Raw genomic sequence first — 14,369 nt, forward strand, 5'->3', positions numbered from 1 at the left:
CCGCAATACCCCAAGTTCCCTGGTACCCAGCAGAAAGACACCTCCTTCCCCAGCCGTTGTAGTTGCAGAAGGACATCCTGGATATTCTGGATTACGTCACCTGCTCGGTTCAAACGTTGGAGAGAGTGAATGGCACTCAGAGAATCGAAATAGGCAAGAAATTTATCATTGAAAGAACGTCTCATGTGCTTCAGTGCCCGCAAAATTGCATGTAATTCTACGCCGAAGACCATGAATTCTTCAGGCAGTCGGACCTTGAGGACAAGACCTGGGGAAACGACAGAGCAACAAACCGATTTCCCCTGCTTCGACCCCTTCCGTAAAGACAGCTACTTAGTTGTCATGCCCAGATAATATGTTAGAAAATCTCGTTGAGCCGTGGCTGGCTCGTGTTATGCGTTGGATTAAACCTTGGTTGCTGTTCTGTGTTTAGTCTCCCGCGGTTATCGCGATTATACTGTTATCCTCTCTCTCTGCGGGTGGCAGCAGCGCTGTGTATCGATATTCGCACCTTGGCCTATCTTTGGCCTAGTGCTTATAGTTTCCGGCTGGGCTGTGTGTGGGCAGTTGGTCGGTTGGCACGGAGCAGCGAGGAAATCTCCGCGGTGTGTAGGTTGGCTGGGTCTGCTGGTGACCTCTATGGGGTGTCTGAGTGAGTGGTGCTGTTCCCATTGCTATGGGGTTCGTGGCTCACCGATCCTGGACATGAAAGTTGAGTTATGACTTAATCTACCAGTAAGTCACGACTGTTTACATTGTGTCGTTTGGAGTTTATTGTCAGCTGTTGGGATATTCCCACGAGCAACAAAGTGTGTTTTCAAGTTGGCAAATTTTAGGCACCCTCCAGGGGAGTTTAACTGTACTTCGTGATTTGAATTGAAGTGCACGAGTGGAATCTTCTGCCTTGTGGCCGTTAACGTTCTGGTTACCTGCCCTGGCCATTCACGTAAATTCAGGCAGTGTATGTTCCTTATCGTATTTTCAGGGGGGGGGGGGGGGGGGGCTCTAAGCACTATGGGACTTAACATCTGAGTTCATCAGTCCCCTAGACTTAGAACTACTTAAACCTAACCAACCTAAGGACATCACACACATCCATGCCCGAGGCAGGATTCGAATCTGCGACCGTAGCAGTCGCACGGTTCCGGACTGCGCGCCTAGAACCGCGAGACCACCGCGGCCGGCTATCGTGTTTTCACTGTCCAGTACAGTGTGTAGTTTGACAGCTCAATGTATAATTGGTTGTGGGCGCCAGTATCTTCTACGTTGTTCCATTGAATGTTCCATTGAACTGCCTGTTGCGTGCTGGTCGGGTGAAGCGGAGGTTGTCTTGTCAGTGGGTCCACTGACTGTCTGTTGGTTGGGTTGTCGTTGGATCGACAATGGTTGGGCCGACTGCTTGTCTCACCTAAGCGAGCGTTAGTGTTTGAATTCGAGGCCGACCCTCAGAACTTCTGAGTGCCCTCGGGTGTACTGCCTTTTCTTCTTTGTTCTTGTTGTCTGTACTTGTATGGCTTCTAGTCGATTGTTGGATTAAGGTTTTTTTGCCCTTAAGGCGTTAGATGCTTTGGGACTTCAGCCTAATTTAAGAACTGTTTTACATAAAGCCTCTGGCATTTTATTTTTAAATTAATGTTATTGAGTCTTGTGTGTTGGGCCTTCAGCCGATTTTGAATTCAAGTTGTTTGCTCTTAAAGCGTCAGATTCTTTGGGCCTTCAGCCTAACTAAGCAACTGTTTTAAGATAAGGCTTTGCCTTTTAAATTTCTGATTTTGGTTGAGTTTTAAGTTATTGGCTTTCAGCTTTTTTAAATTAAAGTGGCCTTGCCCTTAAGGCATGAGATTGTACGGCGCATTCAGCTACTAATTAAGTTCCAAAACTAAAGCTGTGTTTTTTTTTAATTTCTTGGCACTTGTAATGTTTGATCAAATAAAATGTTGTATGTTCGAGTGTAACTGACAGCCGCTTATTTTGGCCCCTTTCTACAACTTAAACTACCTGTCCTGTCCTGCGGATTTAGCACGTCTCAGTCGCAATAAAAACAGAAGCAGTAAGCAGGAGTGCGATCTTTCCTGTGCTGCACTAAATCTAAAATTACGCTTGGGCTCTGCAGTACCCAGGTCGGCAGATGGCTAAAACGTGGATCTGAGGTTGTACTTGTACTACATGGAGTGACTCAAGCACACGCTGCACGTGGACCCAAAATGGCATTGTTGCTTGTGGATGGTTGGAGAAAAGGCACTCCAGAGGCGGGAGAGAAACAGCATGGTATGCGGGTGAAGTGGGAGCTGCGAGTAACTTACATACCTGACATGTCATGAGGAGTTGTCACCGGATGCTGAGTGGTGGTCCCCCCAGCCTCAGCACAGAGGCTGGGTATGGGAATCGTCCTATAAGCACCTGTGGCCAGCTGAATCTCCTAATGATACAGAATAGTGTCAATGATCTTCAAATAAGGAAGCCTCGCCAATCCATAGTCTGTGTACCCATCGTCCAGCTGCGAACGCACGAAAGCCCTGTGAAACTGACGCACCCTCTCTGCTCCCCAAGACATGTGGCTAAGGCACTTAAAGAAATTCATTGCCTTCAGGGTTCTGGCTTTCAGTTACTCAGTTGTGGCAGCCATGACAGTTTGGAGTCAAAAATGAGGCCCAGAAACCTCACTGAGCCTCCTTTCTCCAGCTAAAAACTATCACACAGCGAGTCACCAGCTCAGATCCTAAAAGAACTCTGAGACAGGAAAGATCATATGAAGATGGGGAGGTGACCACAAAAGCCCCATTGATGCAGATGCACGAGAATGTGTCTCCAGTTAGTGTCATATGCCTTACTGATGTCAAAGAAGAGCCAGTAAAGTGACCATGTGTAGGAAAGACTGCTGAATAGCCGCCACTAACAGAGTCAGATTGTCTCCGGAACCCACACTGAGATCGGCTAAGGAGTTTCCTAGTCTCTAACAACCAGACCAGGATCTCTCCTAGACAGCTCGTTAAGGTGATACTCTGATAACTACAGGAACATGTGCGGTCCTTTCGTGGTTTGAGGAGGGGGAGCACGAGTTGGGGAAGTTAACTGTCTGCCATGTAAGATTAAAACATTCGAGGAGGATTTCCTTTGATGCTGCCGGCAAACGTTGAAGCATACAGTACTGGATTTGGTTGTGATCGGGTGCAGTATCTAAAGACTCAGACAGGGCTGATTCCAGCTCCCACATGCAGAAAGGATAGTTGTAAGTCTCAGAATTGCTGGATCTCAAATACAATTTTCCTCTCTCTACAGTCTCACAGTAGCGACGAAACGTTGGATCCTGGCCGGCACTGGCAGTAATTCGTGCAAAATTATCTGTCAGCATCTTAGTGGTGTCTGTGGATGCTGTTTGGAGACATCGAGAAGCGCTGCTGCTATTGGTAAACGACTCCTGATGGCTTCCAATACTTTCATAGAACAAGTGAAACGGTTTATGGAGCCCAAGAACGCTTGCTGTGACTTCTGCCTGGTCTTGTTAATTATGTGTCGAGCCTTGAGTCTCGTGACTCTAAAGGCTATGAGGTTGTTGCGGTGTAACGACGCGTATTAGTTTTCGTTTGATATATGTATGACCATGTGCAGATTTCGTCACCTACGTCAGTTACAACCCACTTCAAAAATGATTCATATTCTTTTAAATTGTCATAGGATGGTTCTTGAACGAAACTGTAAAACATCAGTTGAGTCGTGTGCAGAGAACTACATCACTTGGGCCGATTGGTTTTCGTAACTTTTTCGAATTTAAATTTCGTTTGTTTCTCCTCAGAAAATTATATCGACACACGTTATCTTGATCTAATCGATATCAGAATCACACATTAAATAAACTTTTTAGATTCAAAGTTTCGGTGAACGACGTAAGAATTACTAATCTTGTCAAATATATTATTAATCCGTTCACACAATTCTTCATAAATAAATCTTCAAGACACGTGTTTCAACTTTAATAGCATACACTATTTTATTAGCTTCCTCCACATACAGATGTGAACTTGAGCGTTGACAGACAGTGACTAACATCTCAATAAGATTAAGCTCATTATGACGTCATTGTTGTACAAAAAGAGTATAAAAATTCATTTTTAATTTTTAGAAACACGACGCAACAACTCGGTTCCAGGATCTTCTGTTGCTCCTTGGCTGTCGACCCGCGACGTATAGCGGCCAGCAATTTCCTCTCTGGTCGCGGCAACGAAGATGCTGTCCCCGTTCGTTGCGCCGATCTCTCCGTACATGAAACACATAAAAAAATACAAAACTTTTAGATAATTCACATCTATTATAAATAATAAGAAAACACATAAGCAAACTAAATTAAACTTATAGTCACCTGCAAACTGGGCTGACTTTGGTGGATGGGTGACGCTTAATTCCGTCCCACTACATACCCCACCCACAAGCTCAGTTTGTCAGGTTTTAACCGGATTAAACTTTTCAATATACAATATTTAACTGTTAATACATTTTCCTCACATTTTACGTAACCTAGAGTCCTTGCTATTAGATAGACTTAATCCTTTTAATACGATATTGTTGTGACTATTTGTTATTTACTCTTAATTGTGCTATTATGGTAATTCGTAACCGAATATAGGGAGATTGCTCCTCTTCAGTTAACAGTTGCTAATAAATACCAATCTAGTACGTTCTTTAACGTTATACATTAGGACAGAGCGTTCAAATTGTGATAGATTAGTTTCAGTTTCATTTATTTACTAGAGTTATTCTTTTCAAGAATGTATATTACTACTAAGTTTCTCACAATAACTAATAGTACTATTTACTTTACGTCATTTTTTTTCCCTAATGCCTTATTTATACCTGAGGTCAAGAAGAAATCAAGCAAAACTTTCTTTAGAATCTCGGCACGGCTTTCTTTGCCTTCGGACACCTTGTTGGGTAATGGCCATTTATTTAGGAGAAACAAGCGAGAGAGCCCCATTTGATGTGTTCTATATTAACACTATTACAAACCTCTATTAAAGGCACTCTGCTATGTTCTCGTGAGCCATATAGCTCTGGACGCCCATGGTCCCTAAAACTATTAACCATCCCCTTTGGTTCCTACTATCCGAGTAAATTTAAAATATGCAAAATTCCTTTTGACCTAAGAGCAAAATTTCTTCCATATAAATCCCCCTTTGGGTTATCTTTCTCTTTTTGAAGTACCAGTAGATTATTGTAGAACACTTGTTTAAGCTTTCTGTTCTATTCTTTAAAATAATACGTAACTATCACGAAAACTTCACATGAATAAACTATGAACGCTCTTCCGTATGTAACATATACTAAATATTAACTTATTTAGAAATGAAGGGTTTCATTTGATCAACACTATATAATCCTTTAATTACACCTGATGAAGGTTCCATAAGAAGTAATGCTTTGGGATGTACAATCTTATGTACAACATATGGACCTTCAAAGATCAAGAAGAATTTTCTACATTCCTTACCGATCTTAGAACTTTCAGGATGAGATCGTACTAACACAAGATCTCCTACCTGAAATGAGGGTTCTATAGCCTGTTGATTATAACTTTTAATTCTCCGTTCGGCCTTTTTTACAATCTGTTCGCAAACTTTTTCGTCTGGGATACATTGTTGGATCTCATTTACTGGTGGCCAAGGTAAAGCAGCTAGTAAAGGCTCACCTATAATTCGTTTGCCTAAAATTTCTATAGGTGATAATCCCGTCGTTAGGTGAGGCAATTCATTTAATATCTTTTCGAATTCAGGCATTAGTTTGGCCCACCGAGTATGTTTATGTGCACAATAAGTTCTACATAATCGTCCTAATTCTTTCATGACTCTTTCTACTAAATTACTTTGAGGGTGATATTTCGAAATTAAGATATGTTTGATTCCATATTGTCTTATCATATCTTGAAATCTTTGACTAATAAAGGCACTACCGTTGTCAGACATAAGTCGTTTAGGAATGCCCCAGTTAACAAAGTAATTTCGGGTGAGGCAGCGTATAACGCTTGCTGTATTCGCTCGTTTCAAAGTATATAGTTTCACATGTTTGGACCAACATTCCATTACAACAAACACATATGTTAATCCTCCTGAACTCCGAGGCAGAGGGCCGAAAAAATCTAATGATAGTAGATCCCACAAACCTCGAGGAATTACAGCATATAACTTATAACGCTTAGATTTGTTATTAACTTTAACCTTTTGACAGGTTTCACAAGCCCTAATAATACTTCTCACAACACGGGACATATTTTTGAAATAATAATACTTCATTAGATGTTTAATACATTTATGAATTCCAAAATGCCCGTAACCTTCATGAATATAAGTAATTAACTCGTCCACAACAGTTTTCGGAATGCAGATTTTCCATCTCTGGTGTTCCCTCTGTGCTTTCCAATACAACAAGTCGTTAAAATATAACCACACACCCCGCGTGTTAACTGTTTCGTCCCCATTATTAAGGTTTTGTATAATTCGTAGAATAACATTTTTCTTTCCTTTATGTAATACGGTAACCTACTACTTAGGACTCGTATTAGATGACTGTCAATAATTGGTTCTTCAATTAACTGAGCACGGTTTAAATTCCATTCAAAATAATTCCTATAACCTCTCCACCGTTTAGAATATGGAGGAGGGGCTAACAACTCTAAAGTTAAGTGTTGTTGTTTTCCTCTTGACCAATAATTTTGTTTAAACTGCTTAACAAAATCATCCCAATCCCTGAATTCATTTCTATGCAGTACTGCCCATTCCGCAGCTTCTGCTTCTAAATGTCCTATTACAAATTGAATGCGTTTTTCATTACTCCATTTAGGAGATAATGATGTTTCAAAAGCTTTTATAAAGATTATAGGGTGCAGTTCGCCTCCTGGTTTGAATACAGGAAATCGCCTTGCTACATTCGAATTTGTTGTTATGTCATCCAGACATTCTGCGAGAGAAATAGTCGGATTTTGTTTAGCTGGCAGAGACGGAGTTGCATCGGATTGGCTTGCCGTGATTGCCTTATTCATATTGTTGTCATCCGTGCTAGCAAATTCGATGCGACTGTTGTCTCTGATTATGTTATTACCTCTGCTACCTGAAATGTTCTCGTTATTATCTAATTCCGATAATCGTTTAGTAATTTCCTGTATCCGCATTTCTGTATTGGATACGCGATTAGCTAATATCGATTCTTCACTGTGTTCACGATGTGAACGCTCTGTACCTTCGTCAATATTATTATCTTTGGCAGTCTCAAGATTACTGCATATTTCAGTAATTAAAAATTTCATGTTTTCGATTTCGGTATGGTCCTTTTCTACTTGATGAGTTAATGTCTCTAATTCTACATTATCTATTGAAGAAATCTCTACAGGTTTGGTAGAGACCTCTTTAATAGATTTCAATAATTCTCTGCGAACAGTTTCTGTTTGCATAGAAAATTCATCTCGTAACATATGGTTATTTTTCTGTATTTCATTTACAACTAAGATATTGACACTATCTAGTCTCTCGGTTAAGTCAGTGATATCGTTTCGCATGCGAGCTTTTTCCTCGCGCGATTCCTGGATATGTTCTTCTAACCTTTTACAATTATCAGCAATCTTATTACTAAGTCCTACTAATTTTTCCTGCATTTCAACTTTAGAAGACTCTATTTTATCACTTAATTCTCGACTGGTTTCATTAAGATATTCCTGCAACCTGTCTGTTGATTTTGTTAGCTCCCCTTTAAGTCTAGCAGTAGATTCCTCGTTAGCCTGTTTTAATTCCTCTTTTAATCTAGCAGTAGATTCTTCGTTAGATTGTTTCAATTTAGCGATCGCCCTAAAAAGGGCTCTTATGCTCCTATCGGACATAGATTGCTCTTCGTCTGACATTTCACTTCCCGACATTATTGTAAGATATTAACTATTTACACACGCAGACTTGTAATCAACAATCCTGTAAAAGCACACTTACTATGTACAACACTCCACTTCCAACTTGAAACAAACTCACCGGACACTAATATTGTAATTTGTAGTTCTCGATGATCAGTGTGCTGCTATGGGCTGCAGATGTAACAGCCGTCGATGCAGCCGCTGAGATGCTGCGACCCCGCTTCCGCAACCGGCAGGACGCTGAGTCGAACACCGAAAACGTCGCTGGCTGCAACCACGCCCGGCACCGCCGTAGACAGGCGAAGCCCTCAGCAACACCTCTAATACCAGCCGGAGGAACGCCCCGCAGCTGACGTACTGGGCCTATTAGTTTAGGGAGAAAAAAGGTTGTCGGGGTTTGCAGCGTTCAGCTGCTGCCCAACAGATGCGCCTTCTCGTGGAACAACTGCGTGACCGTACTGCTTGGCTGCGGCTCCGTCAGATGCCCACACCCACGAAGTCGCCGCTGGCTGGTGAAGGCTCCACGAAAACTCGCATTAACTTCCGAAGGACTCTTGATGTTTCGTTTCGTACCTGTGTGCCTTAGTTGCACACAAGTCCTGTTTCTAAGGTCGCCACGGTGCGGTGTAACGACGCGTATTAGTTTTCGTTTGATATATGTATGACCATGTGCAGACTTCGTCACCTACGTCAGTTACAACCCACTTCATAAATGATTCATATTCTTTTAAATTGTCATAGGATGGTTCTTGAACGAAACTGTAAAACATCAGTTGAGTCGTGTGCAGAGAACTACATCACTTGGGCCGATTGGTTTTCGTAACTTTTTCGAATTTAAATTTCGTTTGTTTCTCCTCAGAAAATTATATCGACACACGTTATCTTGATCTAATCGATATCAGAATCACACATTAAATAAACTTTTTAGATTCAAAGTTTCGGTGAACGACGTAAGAACTACTAATCTTGTCAAATATATTATTAATCCGTTCACACAATTCTTCATAAATAAATCTTCAAGACACGTGTTTCAACTTTAATAGCATACACTATTTTATTAGCTTCCTCCACATACAGATGTGAACTTGAGCGTTGACAGACAGTGACTAACATCTCAATAAGATTAAGCTCATTATGACGTCATTGTTGTACAAAAAGAGTATAAAAATTCATTTTTAATTTTTAGAAACACGACGCAACAACTCGGTTCCAGGATCTTCTGTTGCTCCTTGGCTGTCGACCCGCGACGTATAGCGGCCAGCAATTTCCTCTCTGGTCGCGGCAACGAAGATGCTGTCCCCGTTCGTTGCGCCGATCTCTCCGTACATGAAACATATAAAAAAAATACAAAACTTTTAGATAATTCACATCTATTATAAATAATAAGAAAACACATAAGCAAACTAAATTAAACTTATAGTCACCTGCAAACTGGGCTGACTTTGGTGGATGGGTGACGCTTAATTCCGTCCCACTACATTGTCTGCTGCAGAGTGGCATTTAAATCTTGGAAGAGCTGCACGCTTGTCCCAAATGGCTGAAAGCCACTCATCTGTCCACCAAGCTAAGGTCGCCTCCTAAGATGACCTGACGACTTCCGGATGGATAAGTGATCGGCATGATGGATCACTCGTGTGGTGTGATTCAATCATTCCTGGACGCTGTAGCGATGTTCAACACAGCCAGCTGACTGAACAGCATACATTTAGCCCCGCTGACCATCCATGTTGGTGGCTTCGCTTCAGGTAGTGCTCCATCCAGCAGGTGAGTGCGGAGGAGGAAGCAGTCGCTGGAATGAAAATCGTCAATGACCTCCAATTTAACAGCGTCTGCGAGGTCTGGAGAGCAGAAAGAGAGGACGATGGCTGAGAATGATCCAGTATCTGCAGAGATGAGCGTGTGAGCCCGTGTTGAGAATGCATAGCTCTTAAGACGCCATGAATCCTGACCTGAGGGCAAGTAAATGTCATGCCCCACAAGAAATGACGGATACTGAAGCCTCCCACTAGGAGAAATGGCCGCTGGAGTTGTTCCACAAGATCTATGAGGCCTCAGTCTATTGCATCTGGCGGAGGTAGATACAGCAAGCAAACAGTGATCCTCCACACCAATAAATTTCGACAGGAACCACTTGCAGGTCAGAAGCCAGGAGGACATCAGAAGAGTGATGCACATTACTGGCAAACACAGCAACCCTTCCCGTCTGTCCCCAGTCAGATCACAGGGGTGTCAGTGACTTTAAAATTGTTCCTTATAAACACTGACACAGAGGGCGTCCCTGGACTAGCAGTTTCTATTCCTCCACATGTGTCCTGAGCCCATTAATATTCCACTCTAATATGGGAGCCATCTATCACGGTGGTTGTTACACTTTTACCCTGTCTTTCCACCAGGTAGGGGTGTCCATAATGGATTGGGACTCAGTCTTAGGGCAAGATGATTGCCCCAGCCTGACATCGATCTCTATTAACTGTACTGAAGAGTCAAGAGAGACGTCAGACAGTATGACATCGACACCGTTAGACTGTTTACTTCCCGACACCGTCGATGGGTGACTCCTGGCCCTTGATTTGTAGTCCTCGATAGGCTATGGAGCCACAACCGCGGTATTGGTAGTGGCTGCGCTGGACAGTGGACCAGACTGAACCTTAGGAGTAGTAGGGAGCTTCGCAAAGTTAGCGAACGCAGATTTTTCCGTTATTTTGGGAGGTAGTGAGGGCTCTGAAGCAACTGGATCAGCATAAGTACATTGACAAACGCAAGTACTAATGCTAACAGTAGCGACCTCCGTTTGTGTAGCAGCATCGCCTTTCTGTACTGGCTGTTTAACAGCGGAAGCAAAGGAGGTAGTGAACGTTGCGGACTGCATGGTCTAATAAGTCTTCTTGGCCTCACCTAAGAAGATCCGCCATGTAGTTTTAATCTCATGTATCATCCGTTCTTCAAGGAAGACACATCGGTCCCTACTCCAGACAGGATGAGTCCCCCAAGCAATTCACACTTTTTGTAGGAGATGAACATCTGACTCCTTCAAGGGCAGCCTTACCACACTTGCCACAAGTGGCTTCTCCATTACGCCCCAGAGTGGTGTGCCCAAATCTCTGGCATTTAAAACAAAGTAATGGGTTGGGGACATAGGGCCGCTCGGTCAAGCAAAGAAAACCTGTCTTAAAATGTTGAGGGAGTTTTGTGCTATTGAAAGTTGTATTCAATCAGGTCGCCTTCCACTCTTTTCATAATATTCTGCACATCTGCAATGCCTTCTTAGGACCATTCAGCTTGCAGGTTTTGTTTGGGGATGTACACCAGCTCTCTGCATGTCACAACTTTTACTGAAGTTTAAAGTGACGTGGAGCTCATTGGCATACTCCCCAAGGGTTTTGACCTTCGCGGGTTTGTTACTTGTTGGGAACTTGACGATTCCACGAACAGTGTCCCATTTCGTAACCGGTTAACTGATTTTAAAGTATCTGCAATCCTCTCTAGACCTTTCTGTATGTAAAAGGGAGACACTTTCGCGAAACTACTCTCCTTCCTTTTAACCAATAAAAACACACTCTGGCCAGCAGCATGCGTTCTATTACTAAATCCATTAGAATTCTTCAATATCCCTGAATCTAGGGAGCTGGCTACATTGATTGAGTGTTAGTACTTGCCAGTGACCTACCCACTTTGCTGGGAGGCAGAAGAGAAAACTTCGAAGGATTCATCTCTGTCCCGTGAGCAGATAGTCCACCTAGACAGAGTCCAGTGTGCCTAGGGAAGTCTCACACAAATGAGTTGGGGCAGGTTCCCCAGAGGTTACCCGCTAACGACTGTTCCATCTCAAAAGAAATGAATCTCATCAGCGCGCAGCACACCTTGAGATTCAAAGTTCTTTTCTTTTTTTTATATAGAGGCAATATATATCCAGGCAATCAAGCCAAGATCCCCCTTCCCTGTCACACAAAATGTTCCACTGCCACGCCATACAGTGATCGCTGAAGCATATCCAGAGCTTATGGCGACAGGGGACTGGCGGCGCTTACCAGCTCCAACTCAGGAACACCAGGGTCGCCAAGTCCGTACCCAGCAAACGAATGCTGAGTCCCTGAGGGCTCCATAGTTTATGGAGCCAGCGGCTGATGTCGCTGTACATCCAGGGCGGCCAGTCGCTGTGTTCAAGGTGGCCAGTCGCTGTGGCGTGCGAAAGTGACCTACGATACTAGCAGCGGGCCGCGCATGGAGAGGTGCGGCCAACGATGAGTTTCTCAGCTGAGCACAATGGGGCGCGCAGCTGCTCGGTGCGGAGATTTAACAGTGGTGGATACCACAAGCAAATTATTCCTGTTGTGTACATTTTTCTCATAAAATGGAATTCCGTGTCATTTCTGCTTAATTAATGCAGATAAAGCTGTAAAAACCTGGATAGTTGGTGAAAATATCTCACATATTTACTCAAACTGACACTGTAAAAAGTTTTGAAGATGAATGTGTATTAAATTCATGTGTTTGCATCACGTATGATGGCATAAAAAGTGATTCAGTATAATGAACCGGTTGATGTTCACATTAAGGACGCTAGAGTGTTTTTGCAGTGTGGAAAATTGTAAAAATGCAATAAATATGTGAAAAATCTAAAAATATTAAATGTACGAAAAATGCGAAACTAAACTCAGAATATTTCTCGTGCACAGTCGACCAAGTATACGTCTAACTTTCTTTGGCATGTGATCGTTTTATTAATATAAATGTTGTGTTTATACAATTTGTGTTTGAGTTTTTGTTTGTCAGTTCCATGTATAATATATTACAAAGGCAGAGGATAAATTTACTCGATTATGCAGTACAGTATTTGACATCAACGGAGAGATACATCAGATACACTGATGACAAGTTGTACAGTATTTTGACATAAACATTACTGGAGTATGAACCCAGAGAGAGGAAATTTACTGACAAGACAGTTTAGTATTTGAGATAAACGTTAAGAATGAAAGAGAGTAAACCATAAAAGCAACAACGTTTACCGATGAGGCTACAGTATTTGAATAAACTGGAAGCAGTCTTGATCGCATAAATTTTTTAATGTGGTGACCGGTTTCGATCTTATTATAAGATCTTTTTATAAGATCGAAACCGGTCACCACATTAAAAATTTATGCGATCAAGACTGCTTCCAGTTTATTTACAATAATTACAGATCGCTGTTTCCTATAATGACACCTATGTTCTTTAAAATGTTGTACACTATTTGACATAAACTTACGTGTGTGTGTGTGTGTGTGTGTGTGTGTGTGTGTGTGTGTTTTTGTGTGTGTGTGTGTGTGTGTGTGTGTGTGTGTGTGTGTGTGTGTGTATGTATGTGTGTGTGTGTGTGTGTGTGTGTGTGTGTGTGTGTGTGTATGCGAGCGTGCGCGCGCGCTGAATAGCACCAATTTACATAATTCAGGTGAAGAAGTTAACATAATCTTTTGGAAATACTGTAGTAGTGGCAAGCTGCTATTTTACTTTTTAATATAGACGAAATACAGGTGTAGAAACTTGTAAAACTACATAGTACGAGTGTAATAAAATATAACGCAAAAATACCGTTGTGGCATTGACTGTAATTTTTTTCCCGCCAGCGCTATATTGCACTGTGACTGGCTGTAAAATATTTCTCACCAGCGCCATCTCGCAATTTTTAAATTTCCCCTCATGCTGGGGGTTGTTTGAGGTAGGGGACCAAACAGCGAGGTCATCGGTCTCATCGGATTAGGGAAGGATGGGGAAGGAAGTCGGCCGTGCCCTTTCAAAGGAACCATCCCAGCATTTGCCTAGAGCGATTTAGGGAAATCACGGAAAACCTAAATCAGGATGGCTGGACGCGGGATTGAACCGTCGTCCTCCCGAATGCGAGTCCAGTGTGCTACCACTGCGCCACCTCGCTCGGTTCCCCTCATGCATCACCAACTTTAATTTTTTTTAAATTTCCCACCATGCGCCATCTTCACTTTTTAAATCAATCCCCATCTCAAACTTTTAAATTTCCCGCTTTCCGCCATCTTGATAATGTTATGCAGTTAGTGTCATGGATGACGTCATGCGTGCACATATTAAGGTCATTGATGATATGATGCATGACCCTGATGGTCATATGATGGGCACAGGAGGACCCACCGAGCGAGGTGGCGCATTCGGAAGGACGACTATTCAAACCCCATCCGGCCATCCAGTTAGGTTTTCCGCGATTTCCTTAAGTCACTTCAGCAAATGCTGGGATGGTTCCTTTGCAAGGGTGCAGCCGAATTTCAACCCCATCCTTCACTAATCCGATGGGACCGATGACCTCGTTGTTTGGTCCCTCCTAATCAACCAAAGAACCATGATGACCTGAAAGGTGAATTGAAGGTCAGAGTGAACTGGAGAGTTCATTCCCACACTGCTGCCAACATACAATTAAAGATGAGCAACGTCAGAAGTTATGATAGTGAGTACTAATTAGCAGCAGGTGCGTACATAGCAT

Source organism: Schistocerca piceifrons, chromosome 1 (assembly GCF_021461385.2).
Source record: "Schistocerca piceifrons isolate TAMUIC-IGC-003096 chromosome 1, iqSchPice1.1, whole genome shotgun sequence".
Classification (NCBI taxonomy): Eukaryota; Metazoa; Arthropoda; class Insecta; order Orthoptera; family Acrididae; genus Schistocerca; species Schistocerca piceifrons.